Source organism: Doryrhamphus excisus, chromosome 3 (assembly GCF_030265055.1).
Source record: "Doryrhamphus excisus isolate RoL2022-K1 chromosome 3, RoL_Dexc_1.0, whole genome shotgun sequence".
NCBI classification, from domain to species: domain Eukaryota; kingdom Metazoa; phylum Chordata; class Actinopteri; order Syngnathiformes; family Syngnathidae; genus Doryrhamphus; species Doryrhamphus excisus.
In genome coordinates, this window is record NC_080468.1 from 24,971,011 (window position 1) to 24,992,179 (window position 21,169).

Below are 21,169 nucleotides of genomic sequence, written 5' to 3' on the forward strand. Positions count from 1 at the left end.
GGGGCCATGAATGACACGAGACTGGCCTGAAAGGTCACTTTAACACTTGGGAGGGACCATTTTTGAAACACATTTGTTAATATGCCAGAAAGCCCCCTGTCACTTAGAGGACCTTTGACTGACAAGGGGGCAGCGCGGTGGCCACACATGTTGGCCACACAGTCAGGAGATCTGGGTTCGAATCTCCGTTGGGCATCTCTGTGTGGAGGTTCCAGATTCTCCGTGTGTGTGTGTGGGGGGGGGGGAATCCGTCCGGGTACTCCGTCCGGGTACTCCGTCCGGGTACTCCGTCCGGGTACTCCGTCCGGGTACTCCGTCCGGGTACTCCGGTTTCCCCCCACATTCCAAAAACATGCTAAGTTAGTTGGTGACTCCAAATTGTCCATAGGCATGAATGTGAGTGTGACCAGTTCATGGTGAACACCGCTTCTCACCTGAAGTAAGCTGGGATAGGCTCCAGCATAATCCCTAATGAGAATGAATGAGCATGGAACATGAATGACTAACACCGGGGCGACCTTTCCTTTTTTAATATAGGATTTTTGGCTAGTGTTTTTTTGTTTTTATTAAAAACGGAGGATTCCTGCAGTAGGTCCTTAAAAGTGCAAAAGTAACGGGCAAAGATGTGACAGGTGGGTTCTGCTGATTTTAAGGACTTTCTGCAAGAAATAAAAATACTTGCCAAAGATCCCGACTGTTAGATGTTAGTCACTCCCAGTTTTGTGTCTCATGTCATTCATGGGTCTGATTTGGCCCGCAGGCCACCATTTGAATAACCCTTCGCTGCAGCGGTGGCTTTTATGACTTTATTTAAAGACAACAAAGCCTACATACATATTACATGCTTTAAGGTCCTCCAGCATGAAGTACGAGGATTCTTTACTGCTCTGGTACAAAGTGATCAGTCAAGCAAGTGTTCCAGAACGACGTCAATTAAAAGCCACTGGTCCACTGCAGATAGCTTATAGGATTATTTACGCAGACAACGGAACGACAATAAACCATCCACTGGTCACTATGGAAACTAATGGCTTTAACTCCATTGGGTAAATTGATGGATTCCTCCAATCTTGGCTAATTTGTTTATGACATAAAAGCCTTCAGCCGTCTTCATCCTGCACGAGGTTCAACAAGAACCACAGGAAGTGGGCCAGGGAATATTTGTCTCCAAACGAAGGACGTCAAGGCAATTTAAAAGCGGATGATTGCTTAGAGAAGCACCCACAAGTCATTAGCATCATGTCGCAACACTATTTGCCTCTTGATGCTCACTACGTTTACATGCAATCAAACAGTCGGATTCTCTCCATTTTTCACACTAATTCCATTGTCGGCCGTACGCTGTGTGGCTCTGAAACACCAGGGGGGATTTAAATGACATTGGCTTTGGTTCTTGTGGTGATCTTGTCAGTGACATGTAAATTGTTGTATGGGGACCATACACTCATCCCTGAAATATTTGAGAAGACAGTGGAGGCTCCTTTTTTAATTGAGCACCATATTGTTGTCTACATTTCAATAACTAATGAAATACAGACGTGAAATACAGACCTAAGGTCTGCATGGGTGATTACTAGGAAAACACAAGTTTTTTTTACTGGGGTCTGTATAAAAACTTAAAACGGCATGCATACATTAGCATCTAACATACAGAGTTACACAGGAAGCAGAGATGAGGGTGCTGAGGTGCTCATTGGGAGTGAACAGGATGGATAGGATCAGGAACGAGTACATCAGAGGGACGTTACATGTTAGGCCTTGGAGATAGTCAGAGAGGCCAGACTGAGATGGTTCGGATGCTGCCAGTTAGGAGGCGTAGTTGGTGTGAGAGAGTCAGATGCAGAAGACAGGGTTGGATGGAGGAGATTGATTTGATGTGGCGACCCCTGAAGGGAAAAAAGCCCAAAGAGAAAGAAGACGCGGAGTTACACAGTGCTCTTGAACGCCTCATCATGTGCATAGAGTACCGTGCAGAAGAAAGAGCAGACAGAACGTGGAATCGTTCATTGTTCTGTGTATGTTACATGAACAAACCAGTAAGTTTGATGTTTTTTTTTTAAATCTCAAAGATTCATTCATATTGTGTGCTAAATAAGAGCTGGCCTTCTTCTGTGGTGCTGTGACTGATTGCACTTTCTGAGCCATATGAGCCCTTCATTTGTTTCTTGGCTGGATGTACTGACTCGTATCTGTGCACTTGAAAAATAAGCTGCATAATTTTTTTTTGAACAACGATTAAGGCCAGAAAAAGTAGACCATGCCTTCATCAAACAGTACTGTTTCTCAGAGCACTAATGACATGGCACAGGATGTTTAAGAACTTGACTACAGAGCATACAAGACAGTGAATCTTATTCACTACAGCTGGAAGAGTCAACGTGTGTGTGTGTGTGTGTGTGTGTGTGTGTGTGTGTGTGTGTGTGTGTGTGTGTGTGTGTGTGTGCATTACAGCGGACATGCTCTTCTGTAAAGATTTTCTTTTCCAAAAAAATCCATTATAACAGGAGTAGGGGGAATAAGACTTAATGTCTGAAGGAGTATGGGACTGTGAAATGTTTGGAAAGCACTGCTTTTATTTTATGATGGAAATGTTCTGCTGTTTTTAAGGACCTATTTCAAAAATATGCACCAGAAACCAAAAACCAGGAGGAAAGACAAAGACAAGCTGGTGGGAAGCTGATACCAGACCATCCAAAACGCGGTGACCCTCAGAAAAGGAGTGGTTGTAAAAAGGTCAAGAAAGCCTTGACACTGACACCTTTCATCGTTTAAGAGCCTTATAAAGCCAAGTTTCTGCAGCTTCTCGATTGGTCCTATAAAGCAGCAGAACAAGTGAATTATTCCAAAGCCGGAATGACACTTCCTTACATGACGCCATCCCACGTGGATGCAGGTATCAAATATTCAGTGTTTGTCAATGGAGTACTGTACAGGTGGAACATGACCTGATAGGAGGCCCCTGTGATGTCACCACAAGTGGATATTCCCCAGCCCATAAAGGAGAACTATACATTACGCTATACATTATACATGTGTTTATGCAACACAGAGTCTGCAAAACTTTCATCCGTCATGTCCGAAGACATGCTTACGAGTCGAGTAATGTGCCGCAGACACAGAGAAGACACGTGCCGAAGAGGGATCTCGATCTCCATAAGCGTGAGAATGGAGATGCTTAATCGGCACACTCAGTCAGGGCAGAGTATTGGCAGCCTAATGAATGGGAATCCAAATGTCACTGGGAAGTGAAGCACTCAGCTGGAAATGATGGAGGAGATGAAGATGTTGCCTATCTTTTCATACGTTGTAAGAAATGCTGACACTGCTGTATATGTGTGGGCTACAGCATTAAAGCTGTAGTAAGAATTGCCTACAGCGGAACACTTTGCTTCTTAAAGAAAAGCAGGGCTGTTCAACTTGCGGAGTGCGGGCTGAATTCAGCCAATGACCAACCTGCAAGGTCAGTTCAAAACATTTCTTTATATTGAGGATCTTTGGCTAGTGTTGCTAAAAACATCACAGCGCTCTCGTCACATGGAGGATCTTTGACTCAATCCTTTGCACAAGGTCCTCAATAGCAGGCATTTTTTCTCAGTCAGTCCTTAAAGGGGAACTGCACTTTTTGGAGAGAATTTTGCCCATCATTCACAATGCTTATGTGAAACATGAACCAATTTATTTCCCTTTATTATGAATTTTAGCGTGAGGTCAATATACAAGTTCATTCATTTTCTACCGCTTTTCCTCACGAGGGTTGCGGGGGGGGGGGTGCTGGAGCCTATCCCAGCTGTCTTTGGGCGAGAGGCGGCGTACACCCTGGACTGGTCACCAGCCAATCACAGGGCACATATAGACAAACAACCATTCACACTCACTTTCATACCTATGGACAATTTGGGGTCTCTAATTAACCTAGCATGTTTTTTTTTTGGAATGTGGGAGGAAACCGGAGTACCCGGAGAAAACCCACACATGCACGGGGAGAACATGCAAACTCCACACAGAGGGTGGATTTGAACCCTGGTCTCCTAGCTGTGAGGTCTGCACGCTAACCACTCGACCGCCGTGCCGCCTCAATATACAAGTCAGTTATGTAAATGTAAATGATTATAATGCCCAAAAAAAGAAAGAAATACATGTTTATTTCTCATAATTGTGAATGATGGGCAAAAAAAAGTGCAGTTCCCCTTTAAGAAGACCAGAGCCCTGCTGCCTCAGATGCTTTTTGCCTGATTGACAGTTTGTTGACACGTGTTCAAGTGCTGTAAAATGATCCGCTTTTGTCGCAGAGAAGTGGAAAGTTAAACCTTCAGTTGTGTCCTCTGTCTCCCTCACACTCTCCCGTTCTTTTTTTTTTTCATCCATCATTACATGTGAATGAATAATTAGGCACTGATGAGCCTGTCAAAGAGATGTCACCCTCGCCGTTGACGCGATTAAAGACTCCACTTACAGTATGTCCATTTACATCTTCTATCTTTAAGGTCCCTCCTAGGTAGCTCCTCCGCGTCGTTTATTGCCGCTTAAGCACTTTTAACTTTAAACTCCCTGTGAGACTCTTTGTACCCTTCCCTCCAACCAAAGTAAAAAAAAAAAAAAAAAAAATCAGACAATGTCCTCTCCACGCATCGTTCACTGGCAATTACTGGTCTTGCAGTCGTGCACAGGCTGCCGACAAACCACCAGGGAATCAAGCCCACCCCTCCAGGGAACTGGGATAATGATACATTTCATTATCCAACACATCTCAGCTAGCCATGTTAGCGGGTTCTTGCATTTTGCTGGTCGTGCAATTTACTTTTTGTCATATTTCATTTTCCGCCAGACGAACATGGCAGCTGGCAAATGGCTTTCATGTCCGCGTTTGACAGATCAATCTTGGGATGCTTTTTTTGAAATATTGGGAATTGACACCCTGTTGGTAATTCCTACAAACCTCTAGTTCGTATCTTTTACGCCTTTTTTCCAGTTCGGTGTTCTGTACGAACGGTACTGACACGCCTTCAGAGGGTGTACACGGTGTGCACTTTCACACAGCGACAATCAAACAGTTATATGATGTCAACACCAGGGTGTGGTGTGATGTATGAAATACACGGACAGCAACAATGGTGGAAAAGGATCTGACATTCATACAGAAACAGTTGGCTAATTTGATGACATCAGCACCAGCGTGTGGGACAGTGTAAAACAGGGGTCTCAAACTCAATTTACTTGGGGGGCCAAGTTTTAAAAAAACAACAACAAAAAAACGCATTTATTAAAAACATATTTTTTTTTTTAAAACTTCGCTTTGGTTCCAATTTTCTACAATAAAAGCTCTAATAAAATATTCCACTATTCCTCATATATCTTACTTTTTGTTTTTCTACACAAAATAAGTTGAATAAATAAACAAATCCAGAATAAAGAAAATCAATCAGTAATAAATAAATAAATAAATAATAATAATAATAATAAAACTCCAAATAATAAACTTAAGAAACCACATATCGTTGGTGGGTAGAATTTTTTTTTTCAGATTAAAATGAACAAAGCATTATTAGAGCCCTGTAGACATGACAAAACACGACTATAGTCACATTTATACTCTTTTTATTTACAACATATTGCGCAACTGCAGGGTCTTGAGACACATGCTAACTCACAAACTAGAGAGCTAGCGACCTAAACGGTAGCCTTCAAGTTATTTCCTTTAAACTTAAATAGCCAAAAACTTACCACTTCCACACGGATAGGGAGGATAACTATTAACAGTTATTTAACCTTTAACATGAACATTAATCAAACATAATAATTTTTTCTGGGTACATGATACCATACAGCATCCATATCAAACTTGCGCGGGCCGCACTAACATTAAACTTTCATATCAAGGCGGGGGCCTCAAACTAGGGTCTGCGGGCCGCGTGTTTGAGACCCCTGGTGTAAAATATTTGTCAACATTTGATACTGCCACCTTGTATATTATATTCCAATATTAGTGGTTGTACTCGTAGATTGGGGATTTACCTTTGCCTTTTACACAGAACAGAGACATTGCCTCACCTGCTTTCACACACCACCTCGACTAATGTGTAGCATGAAATACTTGCTGACAATGGCCTGTTTCAACTCTTGATGCCATATCTTCAGAGGTTTAAGATTGCAGAGTCTACATCCGCCTTCTTGTTGCTAGCATTTTTACGGAACAATGAATGTGGTGGAAAAATGTCAACCTGTCTGCTTTATCTTGTATATTTACGCCTTTTTTCCCAGCTCAGTGTAGAAAGGAAAAACCTCTACGGATTCTGTAAAACAAAGGCGAAGATACAGTATGAGCCCCACCTACAACCCCACAGTGGAATTGTCATTTACAATCATTCCCTCTGTTTCCCCTTCATTGTCCTCGCACCGCTGAGCGCACCGCGGAATTCAATTTAAATGCAAAGCGGCGCAGGAATTGGCACTTTTTTTTTTTATATTTTCGCTGCTTTTTGTGCTCCGGTATCACACCGGCTGTGCTTGTTGCTTCTGATACATTACATTTATACCTAATGAGGATTGATTTGGCTCCGGTGCCCCATTTTTGGGTCATCTGTGAGTGATTACGAAGACTCTGATGGACCACGAGAGGTCACCGTGCAAACAGTTTTGTCACTGTTTAGCTTGTTGAATGGGAACTACAAGTGTTTGTTTCCAGCGTAGCTTGGCCTGTTTGCATTTCACACATTTCCCCGCTGTTCCTGTTCCTGTTCCTGTCTGGCATTCTAATGCAATTTCATATCGCCTGCAAGACTGCTTGGCAAAGAAAGCAAATTAGTGTAATTGGAGATTTGCAGGAGGAAATAGAGCAGAGTGCGTGTAGATGGCGCCGCAGCAGTAAATAGATATAGTGTGGAATTTCCCCAATGTGGGATAAATAAAGTTGATCTGGAGATGGACTCAAAAACAGTCTTTCATTTCCTCCCATTATCATTGCTCAGTGGCCAAAAAATAACTATTCCCGGAGGCGGTCCTTGTTATTGTGTTGCTGGACAAGCCAATTATTTGCCCAGCACTAAAAATAATAATATTTTTGAAATGCTACACGGTGCATTAAAGCTGCAGCAGAAGCCATTTTTTACCCCATTAAAGCAGTTAATTAAAGCAATTCTCCACAGAGGATTAATGCACTAAAAATCATGGATCATTTGTAGGCAACTGTTGGAGCATGAGCGGAGGGATGAAGTGTGCTGGAAATGAAGGAAGCAAAGTTCCACTTCAGTGCCACCAGTAAACATTAAATGCCTGCATTATTATTTAAAATCAACAGCTGGAAAAAATGGCTGACACTGATGGAATGGCGTCATTTGTTTACATCCAGGAAGTGGTTTCTTGACGCCAAAGATGAATTAGTCCTATTTTCTTAAGCATTCTCGTCATGGAGATCTTTGACATGCCTGATCATTTTAACAATTTTCGGTCTGTTTTCTTTTAACTCGGTACAACCTCACATGTGTTACTGTACAGTTATCTTTTTCATATTTACATAGTGTAATAACACATAGGGATTAAGCCACCCAAAAGCCTAATGGAGTGTCATGGCTCCGCTGCTAAGAACATTTAATTTACAAGAGAAGAAGACCAAACCAAAGGGCGGGGGTAACAGAGACACTGCTGTCTAAAATACAGCATTTAATTTACAGCACATAATTATAGTTGCACATTACTTACAGACATACAGTCTCCAAGGTAAAACTGTATGGGAAATTACTCCGTATCCTGTATGCCCTGTATAATTTCATATGTGAGTTGAATTGCGTCACCTTAACCTGGGAAAAACTGTTGATTTTGTTAATACTTGGGTTGTTTATATTGTTTATTTTTCTATATTGTGTATTTTGTACTGCTTAACCGACTCTGTACTCTTGCTGCTGTGCAATACAAATTTCCCCACTGAGGGGCGAATAAAGGCATATCTTAATCTTAATCTTAATCTTAACCTTACTGCTAGTTGTCGTCCAAAAAAAAAACCAACCACCACCCTACTTTATTTTAAAAGCAGCACATCCTAAATTATATACTGTATTTCTATATTAATATACATAAAGGTGTATATATTTCTACATACCCCACAGTAAACACATTAAAAACATGTATAAAAATCAACATTATTGATCATAAATGTGGTTTTATTTGACCAATTTTCCCCAAGACTTGTTTGAAGTCTGCACTGCACCTGCGTAATCTGCAAATAGAAAGTTCTAGAGAGTTCACGTATGACTTCAAGACTGTATTGACAACTGTGACTATGTCGGGGAGCAGTTTTTTCCACACTAAAATATATTGCTGCATAAGTGATACCTGCCCAGATGGTGCTTGTCGGCGGGTGCTGTAGGGCCTCGCCGTGCGTCCACCTGCTATCCAAGTTGGAAAGCCTATTATTCATTTTACTCATGCCGCACACAGGGATACTTCGAGTGACATTACATTCATAACATCTCAGTGTATTGTATTGTATTGTATTACAGTCGTGTAATAAACATTCCTGCACAAAAAAAAAAAAAAAAATCAATATTCTGTGGGGCTGATGACTGTCACTGAACAAGCAACCGAGACGCCCCACAGCAATAAGCATAACTCCTCGCTCCCACTCCATTTCAGCAATATTACATAAAAGGCATTATCATTCTGCACACAATCGCTCTCCATTGCACTTGAGAAGAAGCAAGGGGGTGCGTGGCATATCACAGCCAAGCGCTATTAGATATGCACAGTTTCAGTGGCTCAAAACTAAGAGGATTTATCCGGGAAACACTCGCTCCTCGCTGTGTGAAACTCATCTAGCGGGACTGAAAAGAGCAGCTGAAACAAAGCAAGAATTAAGGAAGTTATTCTTCTTATTATATAATATTAGTGTTTGGGGATTACATTTTTGTTGAATTCGTTTTTTTGAATTGCACGGGCCATTGTGGGCCCGTGCGCTGAACCGACTGCAAAACTCAACACAAAAATCCTCCAGATGACATCAGTGCTCTGTTTTTGAAGTAGCATATTGAAATATTATTTATTTTTAGCATCTAATTTACAACCCAAGAGACTGAAAAGTGTCTTTGCTGCTTTACAAAGCACAAAAGTTGTTCAATGCAGAAGCAAGTCAACAAGTTCTAACACCAGCAAGGTTCTCAGGAGAGGAGGAGAGGATGCTTTTGGCCTCCAGCAGAGCACAGGCCTTATAAAATAAAGTCATAACAGAGATGCTCTTAAAAATGCACATATTTGTCCATAAATTGTGTTAATTTGTTGGCATCCCTATGTTGTTGTACTCCACCGCAAATTAATAAAGGACATAAATCATGCTGTTATACACATGAGGGGGGGTACATAAAAATGCATGTAAAAAAAACTTTCCTGTCTTAGGCCTTTTTAATCAATATACCACAATGAGCAATTACTGAAGCTTGTTTCAATAACAAAAGCATCATTCAGACTGTGTTTTATTGTAAGGACGTGACCTTTAAATACAGCCCCTAACCCTGCATAAAAGAAATTCTTCAAAACATGACATCAACACATTGTCAATTATGATGATGGTGTGTTCCTAACGCCAGTGTAAAGGACAATTTACCATGTTCACATTTTGTATGGGGTTTAAAGGACAATGTCAATGTTTAACTCTTTTACAGGCGCTATGTGTTTTAAGCTGAGGCATTAATGCGGGCATCAAATTTTAACGAGTTGTTACATCAAGCCCATTTTTTGTGGCCCAATGTCAACTTTAATACTTGCCTCTAAAACTGGGGTCTCGAACTCTAATGACCTAATGGGGGGCCTCTGGGGATAGACTCTGGGTCGCATCAAGTCGTCACTCCGGAAACACGTTTCAACCACTGTGACGCTGTCACAGGCCTGTGGAAAAAAAAAGTCTAAAACATAAATATTGAAATAGAATATTGTGGCGCTCTTGAGTTGCGCAGTAGATGAGAGGTGAGAGGCTCTTCAGTTTGCTTCAACGAGGTTGCTCTTCATATGGGCATGCACAAACCATCTGATTCACAGCAATAGGTACACATCACACATACACAGGGCAACTACTGCTACATGTGGAGGATGATAAACAAATTACTCTAAATTTGTATTTTGAGTAACTGTACAAAAAAGTGCCACAAGGCATGCTGGGAGGCAGCCAGTGCTATAATTCTGACTTGGCGTCTTTCCTTGTGACATTTGCTTTTTGCTAAAGTTACATGTTAGAGTTGCGTATTAGTATAGTACTAATTGTTATGTGTTTACTTACCTGTTACATGTCGTCATGGTTACCAGTTTCCATGCTATAAAAAAAGTCACCACTAAAATCATCCACCATACCGTTTCCTGTAGTATCAGAGGTGGCGGTCCAGGGTGGCCATTACTTGGAAATACTATTTTTATGGAATTATTCCTTGAAGTTGGAACTTTGATGTGTTAAAACCAAGGGCCAGGGGCATAGCTGGATTAGCGGCGTTGTCGCCATTGTCGGTTGACGTATTACTCATGTTGAGGGTCACCAAATGTGGAGATGTGAGTCAGAACAAGACAGGAGTCAAGCAACAACCACTTCACACTAACCATGTATACATGGACCCAAATATTCCGCCTGCATTCAGTTTATTTGCTCAAAGGGAAAGAATTTAACCTTTGTATACACCTCATTCTGAAAGAAAAGTGTCAATCCAAATGAACATATAATCTGATTGACATTGGTCTCTCCTGGAGACAGCTGGGATAGGCTCCAGCACCCCCGTGACCCTCATGAGGATAAGTGGTAGAAAATGAATGAATATTATTATTTATGTTGTGACCTTCTTGGAACACTTGATTGCATTTATTTGGATTTTGATTTTGATAATGGCTCTCACTGTTGTTTGCTGAAGTCCCAGAGCTTTAGAAATGGCTTTAGAACCTTTTCCAGACTGATAGTTCTCAATTAAACTCAGTTAATGTATGTTTTAACAGAAGGGGAGTCACTTTTTGCATGCAGGGCCATGTATGTTTGGATTTTTTTTCTCCTTTTAATAAAGTTTAATTTAAAATTTTTTTTGTTGTCATTGACTATTTGTTAATTTGTTTGATCCGCAACTTCCAAGTGCCACATAATAAAAAAAAATCAGGAAGAAGGCCAACACTATGTTCCACTTTCATAGTGTTTTTTTTATTTTTAAATGACTTGAATTCTAAAAAGATGTAAAAGTTGAACATTTTCAAACTGTAATTATTATACGGTGAAACCATGAAATCTATATTGGGTTACCATACTGTCATCTCATGCTGAGTTGGTACCATGATAGAAGTTGGTGTTCTGTCTATTGCTAACGTGCCGTTTACCAACTCTTGTGGGTTTCAATGTCAAGGGGCCAAAAAATCGGGCCACGTGTAGACCCCTGCTCTAAAGCAAGACCACCACAATTGGTATGAGGCAACGTTAGCAATGTCACAGATCAGACATCAAGAGGTAATGCAGGCAATGGTAGAACATGCAGTTACATTTCCCAAGGCAGCGCACAAACACACAGGAACTGTTCTTTTAAGATGCAATATTTGCTTAATTTTCTTTGTCTAACATTGTGAAGGTCAGAAAGTTGAAAGGGTTCATGCATGCTTCCTGCGCTCCAGCAAAGGGCAAACACCATTTAAAAGAAAAAAAAAAAAGCCATGGCGTCATGGCGCCGATCGATAAATTTAATTTAGTCCTGAGACAGAAATGGGCCAAATTCAGTCTGAACCGTTATTGCTCACATTGGAATTCTGTGCTGTTCCATTTTCCATCATGGCCACTATTTCACCAACAATCTTCAGGATGCTCTCCTCAGTGCCGATGCTGGCTAAGCCTTAACCCTCAGACACGACTTCAGCATGAATTATTTACATGCACTTGTCTGGAAGTCAACATTATACTATGCTTTATGTGATACTATACTACCACTGGAGCATGCTGCTGTTTTTCAAACGCGTAAGGATCCACTATATGTTAAGTGCTCTAAATCCGCTGCATAAAGAAACCAGTGGGCCAGTTTGTAACTTTAGTGCACTTTTCAGAAGTTTTGTTTGCAGCACTTTTGACAAAGCCTCAGTCTTGTTGCTTCACGGAAAAAAAGGGGAAAAAGGCAAGTCTGAACTGTTTTATCACATTTATTTAGTTGTACAGTTTTTCTCATGGTCATTCAGCCTTGTCAACATGTATTTCTCATCATTACCGAAACTTCTTTCCTGGGTGCACTGATTTCACATAGGAACTTGCGTTACTTACGTCAACAACAACAGCGTCTGTTTGCTACTACTAATCACAGCACACTTTGTGATTTTTGACAAATGATGATTCAGAAGCTTATCTTTTTGAGTCTAAATATACCGAGGATGAGTTAAAGGTTTTAGAAGTTGAGCCCGCAAAAAGAGAGAATGGGGGACAAATCATTACACCGACATGCCTTGGTGGTGTAAAGATGGAGCTTGCCAAGCCATGCCAAGAGAAATTGAGTGTTTTTTCTGCTATACTGTAGTGTCATACAGTGTAATTTCCCCTGGAGTCGTTGAGAAAATGGTAGCACTTTTTTTTTTTGGCAGAAGCCAATCAAGCGACATCAGTGAACTCACGACGAGCTTGTCAACCCATGAGAAATCGCATGAGTATAACAATATAACAGGCTGACTCATGGTGGTATCTTCCAAAGAACACTAAACACATCACACAGCAACTTAACAGCCAAAAGGTACCTCATAAATATACAAACCAGTACCAATATAAGTTTAAAATGAAGTTTCCCATAATGCAGTGTGTCTGAACAGAGCATCCATATGTTTGCCCAGGAACTGCAATATTCTTTATAGGTTTAGTTTGAATTTCATTTGATAACTTTACTTGTGCTTTGTTTATAAATTTCATTTTGTCACTATAAGCACTTTCATATTGCTACAATGTTAGGTGCAATATAAATAACAGGTTTTATGATTGCGTCAGCCTCCCTCTGAGGTCCTGTAGCTCCCTCTAGTGCACAGAGGCAGCATTGCAGTGTCAACGATTCAGTTGCAGCTGGTGTTGGGATCCCAAAGCAGAGAGTGACGCTTAGTGGTGAAATAAAAAAGTTTGATACCAAAGGTGTCCTCTGTAGAGGTTAAAAGGCAATATAAATATAATATATGAAATACAGTACAAACAAACCACTGGCTAGGCAACAAAAAGAGAAAAAAAAACCCTGCTCCGAAAAGGCAATAGCAAAAAATAGCAAAGAGGGACGGTCTGGCATTGAACAAGGCCCAGTTCAAAGCTTAAGTACGAGACGGACGTGATTGCAAACTGGTCTGCACCGGTGACTCCGCCTCAGCCGGACCAGCCGTGCACTGCTAGGCATGGCAGACAGGCGGCAGCAAAGAGAGACACGGAACATGACACCATCTATCAATCAATTTTCTATGCCGCTTATCCACCAGTGAAATGATTTGCACAGACGCAGTGCATTATGGGAAACCTTTTAAATAGTTGCTTGTTTCCATGTATTTTTTTCACTGTAGGTTGTATATTTATACCTTGCCATACCTTTTACGTGTTAAGTTACTGTGTGATGAATTTAGACACCCTGAGTCTTCTGCAATTTCCAATGGGTTGACTAGTTTTTCGTGAGTTTTTTTCATTGATTCTTGTCCTGATACACTGATGGTTCTGAGACCCACATTCACCCGCAGGTGAATTGGATGAAACAATAGCACACTCTTGTGTCCAAAGCCTTGCAGTACACACATCTTCCACCAGAAGATTGATCCAAATACTAATATTTTTTTCTATCCAGACACTATATAATCCAAACATGTTTGATTATTTACTCATGTTTTACTAATATGCAAATTTCCCCACTGAGGGACGAATAAAGGCATATCTTAATCCATCAATTAAGGTCCATCAATATTTGTATCATTCTGTGAATGCATTTAATATAATTGCACTCTGCCTTTTGTGAAATTCTACTAATCTACTTTATTATTTCAATATTAAAGAATGTTCCTTACTTTTACTAAGCAAATTTAAAAAAAAGTGTGTGTGTTACTACAGAGGAAAATACTGTATCTTCACAAATACTCTGCCTCCATCCAGTGGACATTTTGAAGTACTGTTTTACCGGCATACATTACTGCTATTATAAATTACAAATATTGTATATTCTCGCATATACTCTTCCTAAAACTATTATTGCCATTATTCGTCAGTTTTTATGAACATAATACAACACTTCTCCGGCCAATGTTGCTGTCTGGAAGTATATTTTATTGTGTTTATTATTTTGTCCACTCAAAGCAAGATTGTACAAGACTGGAGTTGTGACCTTGGCCTTAATCCCACACAAGGGGTCTGCAGGATCAGCAATGAGGAGGCAGCTATTGCATTTTGTAATTGGATCTCTCGCTTGGACACAACATTAGGAACACAACATTGACATATCCAATACTGGAAGTCCAGTTTTTTTTTTCCTTCCTCTTCTATCCTCTCTCTTTTTTCTCTCCCTCCAATGTGAGGCACCCTGCAAAGCGTGGGAGGCAAAAAGTGTGTGTGATTTTGTGTGTGTGTGTGTATTTCCATATCAGTGGCAGCGAGACAGTGAGGGCATCATGGGAGCTTTAATGGTCATCTTCTCTCTGCAGCCCAAACAAAGACGCAAAACCACAGGTAGGCTTCCATGAGGCTTTATCAGATATCTTTGTATTCAGTGTGTCATTAGAAACCAGCATGTGAATAGCAAATGGATGCATCACAGCATATCATAGCACCACCCGCATTGCATTGATGAGTTTCAATGGTGAAATGTTGGGCTGTTGGAGTCTTCTTTCCAGACCAGCAGCACATGAAATTGTCTTTGTGTAAAAGTAGTCATGTTGTTAGCTTCCCTGAATATGCTGACGCTAGCAGAAGCCAGCCCGATGCTGATGATGATAATAATAATTAAAGTCATATTTTATTTGGGCAGCCTTTGTTGCTGCTGTAAGCACATCTCTCCTACAAAGGATAGGAGAGTGGACCCACATTATGTATATATCATATCATTAAAAATATTAGATGATTTTTTTGGATGTTTTTTTTACACTGATGGCATTAATATATATTTCCACATACAGTGTCAATAGAAATGTTTTGTTATGCCATATATGATGTGCTATCTTGTAATTTAAGATTATTTTAATATATAATTATATTTTTTTATATTTTATTATTATATATTAATATATTTTTAATCAAGTTTTATCCAATTCATTCATTATTTTAAATGTATTTTTATTTAGATTTTTATGATTTATCATTTTTTTATTAATTATAAAATAACTATATATATTATATTAAATTTAATATATATTTTATTCTACAGTAAAAAAAACGTTAAATTAGTGTGATGTAATGACAATTATTCAGTATGATGTTTTTTTTTATCAAGTTATTCAATTATTGCAAAAAACACTGGCCTGATTCAAATGGTACTGTACATACTGTATTATGGGGGGTGTATACATGGTGGTGGTCTCCAGCCTCCATGCATTCTCTATAGAATAAAACAAACAGTCCAACAATATGGTGGTGTGTTCATTCCCACTCGATGCCGCTTTATTAAACATAAAAGCAGTCTTCCATTCATCTCCCATGGTTTGCATAACAGATAGCGCTCCAACGAGCACCCTTAGGTGCTCTCACATCAGGCTGTAGAGTGCTTCCACAGTGTTTTGTGTGTGTGTGTGTGTGTGTGTTACACACTGTTGTTGTCGTGTGGGAGTGAGATGGTTACTCAGGCTGCTACCAACTGGTCAGTCGTTTGTGACAAGAAATGTCTGGATAGGCTCCATCAGCTCCATCAGAGTGAAAAACCCCCACACAAGAATTGTCGTTCCTCTTCTGATCAAATTGTTACACATTATTGACATGTAGAAATATTTTTAATGTATTTCCTCACCCTAGCAAAAGTTTTTGTGTAGTTTGCCACCAAAGAAACATTGCAATTCTACACTTGTAATGCAAATAATGCAGACTTTATTTATATATTATTAAAAGGCCTGCAGTGCTGCTTTTGTCCACTGGATGGCAGCAGTGTCAAAGACAGATCACAGCACTGCTTCACTGAAGATGACTTCTGCAGGAATTCTGTGAATCCTGCAAAGATGAAGGCTTGTTGTGGTTGGAATGTTTAGAAATGGAGCAGAATTGGTTGAGGAAAATGTGGAATTCTGGAAATTAGGACATTTTGGAATGTGGAAAATATGTTCTGAATGAGCTGAACAGTTTGCCATTGAAATGGTTGCCATCTGTTGAGAAATGTGGACGTGGTAAACATGTAGACATAAGGTATTTAGGATACATGCAGACAGACAACCATTCACACTCACATTCATACCTATGGACAATTTGGAATCGCCATTTAACCTAGCATGCATGTTTTTTTGGAATGTGGGAGGAAACCGGAGTACCCGGAAAAAACCCGGGGAGATAATGCAAACTCCCCACATAAATTAATAAAAAAGTTCAATTTAAATACATTATCTTGTGTACAGTTGTGTTGTCATTGACCTGAAACATTTACAATTAAGTACAATATAAAAGTATAACATTGGGTGCATTTAATTGAGTTTTGAAAAAAAAAAATTCTCCAAAATGACTGCCAACATTAGTTGTCTTTAGCCTGTATGAATGCCACTTTTTGCTATTTTCTAATCACCTCAAGATATTGCACAGGGCACAATCAAGGGTCCGTGGCTGACGCTGAACATAATGTTCCACAATCATCAGCACACAGTATGCCGTATCAATCAGCATGTGATTTTTGGTGATGAGGATAATTACTAGAGTTGTGCGCACGGCGACACCTGCACCATGGATTCTTAGAAATATTACCAATGCAGCTATATTAGTAATAATAACACAATGTAATGCAATGCAAGTCGACTTGTTGTCACAATATATTCATACGTCCCAACGTCCAAATGCTGAATTTGTAAGTGCTGCCTGCGGTTAGCATTTGAGCTAGCATGTCAAATTGCATGTACAATCGTCCTTTGCATTTTTTTTTATTAATTAATGAAAGATTGTTGTTTCATGGTTGAATGGCATATTATTAGTCATAAAATACTGAGACAAAAGTATACTGTGTGTAGTATGCTGGCCACAAGGTGTCAGTAATGTTCCATTAGTGGTTCTCAGTGATTTTCTGTCATGACTAATATTCAAAGTCCTAAATTACCATCACAGTGCATCGAGTCAGCCCTAACATGATAGTGTGGAAGTGGTAATTTTTGTTTTTTTTTTTTCTTCTCTAGTCCATTTAAAGCCCTTTCACAAGTTTAGAATACAGTATGTACATTGGAGTATATACATCTAGTTTGCCCGCTAGCTTGCTAAAGGTTAAAGCAACGGTTGTCTCTTGTGTCCCTGCAGTGATCCTATAGCCTGCACATTACAGTTAAGCAGCATGTATCATTTAACTACAAAAATGTTCCATTTATTAATATTGAATCCTTTGCAGAAATTCACTTATCTGGTCTACAACCAATTAACCATTATAAACGAGGAAGTACAGTATTTGCATATTGTGTTAAGACTTTCTAGCCTTGGCACTTTTTGTACTCTTGGTTACGTAGTAACTTGCTATCTGCTTGCATGCTAACAGTTAGCATGTTAGCATTGCAGCAAGTTTACACATATCAGTACTCGTATACAAGTACTGTATATTACCACATTATGTTGTCTTATTTTATGTTAACAGGCAAATACTACAAATGGAAGACAGGAAGTGAATAAACGTAATGCAATTGATGTGAAACGGATGGGGAGGGGGGCCGGGGGGGGGGGGGGGGGTAGGATGGACATGTGGAACTGTCTTGCATTCTAATGGGACTTGTATGCATGTTCAAATATAAGTATTGCCATTAATATCACTACAATCCCACATTTTTATTGAATTATTTTTGCTCATTTTAAATTAATTAAATGTAAATGTAAATTTTTGAATTTAGAATTTTGTCAAAATATAGAATATTTTGCACAAATATTTATTTATTTTTTCATCAACTCGGTCACTTCCCCACACACATTTATGTCCTAATTTTGTTATTTTGCCCATGTTTTTATGTATTTTTAGTTTATTATTATCCTCATAACAATAATTTTAAGCATTTTTGTAATTTTTTCCCCTGCATTTTCCAATAGTATTTTAGATATTTTCTCCCATTTTATGATTGGTAATAAGAACAGTGAGCAAACAAATCAGTTCAACTTAAGAGCACCACCTCCTCCTCCTATTCACCCCCTCCCTCACCGCTTCATGCCCATCAAGCGCACACTCTTGAGAGGCGTTTAATGACCCTGGGGACGTGCGGCACTCTGCATCAACATGAACTTGGAAGGTCTGGAGATGATCGCCGTGCTGGTGGTGGTGGTGCTCTTTGTGAAGGTTCTGGAGCAGTTTGGGCTGCTAGAAGACGGGTACGATGGTAAGACAAAGCAGGGAGGAAGTTGAATTGTGCTTGCGTGAGTTGTCCTGTTGCTTCCAAGTTTCATGACGCTAATCTTCTTTCCATAAGTGATGTCTTTATTGATTTCCTCTTGCCGCTGCTTGTATGTCATCCAGTGGACAGTGGCTCCAGCCATCCTGGGTTCTCACTGCTATTTTATGTCTCCCCTCGTTTTAGGTCTTGCGTTAACTCGCTGACCTTTATGCTCGCAGTTCACCATGACTGACAGTCTGGCATAAATCAGGCCTGACTCTTATAACAAAGCCTTTTTTTTCATTCCTTGTCAATGTTGTCAAGACCGAGACACAAGCTAGTCAATGTTATCAGCTGCTCCATGCAGGTCCCCTCGGCTTTTGTCCGCTTTGTGACAGAGACGTTTCTTTTCGGGTCACTTTTTCATTTATTGGAAACAGGTGGCACTGCTGTACACAGGAGGCTGCCATGTGCAGTCAAGGATGAAGACGCTTGTCCCAGATAAAGATCCAGTGTGACAACTTATTATATTTTTGGTGCAAATCTGGATGAAGGTGCTAAGCCGTTTAATTTTGGTTCACATCTGGTGCAGATGCCCATGTGACAATGTCATTTTGGTGCTGATGTAGTGTTATAACGCATTTAATTTTGGTGACAATCTGGTTAAAGATGTGAATCCAGTGTCTCACTTCATGAAAGTTTGATGTAAATCTAGATAAAGGTGCAAATATTGATAAAGGTGCAGTTCCTATGTAGCAACTGATGAGACTTTGGCATAAATCAGCGTAAAAGAGCATGTCTACTTCTTCTACGAGACGACTGACATTTGATAACAGTGCTTCAAGATGATATGCTACAATAAATGTGCATCATGGATGGAAAATTGCCATAAGGTTAACCAGCGCTACACGCCTGATTGCCCCCGTTTTGCACCTCGTAATTACACTAACCCCCCCCTTCAGCGCTGCAGGTGTCACCTAATTGTATCACCGTCCTCATCTTCTGATGATGATAAACAATCTTTTCATCGCTCTCTTTATTGCCCGTCCACAACTTTGATTGATGACTCTTCTGTTTTCACCCAGCAGCCGTATTAATTAAGGCAACCTTAATGAAAATGTAGATTGTTTCGAAAAAACAGCACGATGCTCCTGTCAAATTGTGGATTATTCACTGTTTTTGCACTCCTGTCATGTTTCTGAATGGCGTTTTTGATGCGCAGTCGCCCCTCGTTTATGGCGGTTAAATGGTTCCAGACACAACCGCAAAAAGTGACTTCATGTATGAATAATAAAATATTTTATTTGACTTTCTACAGTAGTGTGAAAAATGCACCTTTTTGTGATTAAAGGAGAAATTAAATCCAACCCAACATGGCCCTGTGCGGAAAAAGTAATTGCCCAGCCCTTAAAACATAACTGAGATGAAGTGAGATGTATAAAGCAGTTTCTAAAGCTTTGGGACTCCTGCGAAGCACAGTGAGAGCCATTATGCACAAATGGAGAAAACATGGAGCAGTGGTGAATCTTCCCAGGAGTGGCCGGCCAACCAAAATGACCCTGAGACCAACAGTGATGGAGCAAGGGACAGTCCAAAGCAGGGGTCTCAAACACGTGGCCCGCGGGCCAAATGTGGCCTGCAGGACACTAGTTTGAGGCCCCTGTCTTGATATGAAAGTTTAATGTTAGTGCGGCCCGCGCAAGTTTGATATGGATGCTGTATGGTATCATGTACCCAGAAAAAATTATTACGTTTGATTAATGTTCATGTTAAAGATTAAACTGTTAATAGTTATCCTCCCTATCCGTGTGGAAGTGGTAAGTTTTTGGCTATTTAAGTTTAAAGGAAATAACTTGAAGGCTACCGTTAAGGTCGCTAGCGCTCTAGTTTGCGAGTTAGCATGTGTCTCAAGACCCTGCAGTTGCAGGGCTCTAATAATGCTTTGTTAATTTTAATCTGAAAAAAATAATTTGTCTACCCACCAACTATATGTGGTTTCTTAAGTTTTTATTATTTGCCGTTTTATTATTATTATATTTATTTATTTATTACTGATTGATATTCTTTATTCTTGATTTGTTTATTTATTTTTCATCTTATTTTGTGTAGAAAAATAAAAAGTAAGATAAATGCGGGGTTTTTTTTTGGAAAACCTGATGTGGCCCAGTCTTGCCCAGACCCTAGCTCAAGTGGCCCCCAAGTAAATTGAGTTTGAGACCCCTGGTCCAAAGGCTGCCCACCCCTGCATAGTTGCATATAGCCACTGGATGGCGATATGCTCATCTCTTCCCTCTCTCTCCCCTCCCTCTCACTCTCTCCCCGTCCCTCTCTCTGTCTCACATTTCTTCCCCTTGCTCCCTAAAGAGCAAGAAGAGAAGTGTAAGAGAGGACTTTGCTCCCGCTGCATCCTCATTGTTGTCATTAGTTCAAGTTGATGCCATGTGATCCGGTAGACCGTTCATGACCTTACAACACATAAGGTCAGGGAACCTCAGCCTGGATTCAGGCAGCGGCAGGAGGTCAGGAAGCAGGTGCCAGGGGGCGACGAGACAGGCTTGTGCGACCGGCACGGCTTAGCACTGGAGTGGGCTCGGGGCAACTGGAGTGCTGGACCAGGCGAGGATGAAGGGGGAGGCTCCGGTTCTGACTTGGGGTCCGGGTACGAGGGCGGTGAGTGGGCCGAGGGCGGTGCAATGCTGAGCGCCATCTGGGAGACGGAGGG

General features: G+C 40.3%; 1 protein-coding gene across 2 annotated transcripts in view; it reads left to right on the plus strand.

Moving 5' to 3' along the window:
* The window catches only part of kcnip4a (potassium voltage-gated channel interacting protein 4a), a 52,489-nt gene that overhangs the window by 18,050 nt on the left and 13,270 nt on the right, over positions 1-21,169 (plus strand). The gene's annotated exons all lie outside the window — the stretch shown is intronic.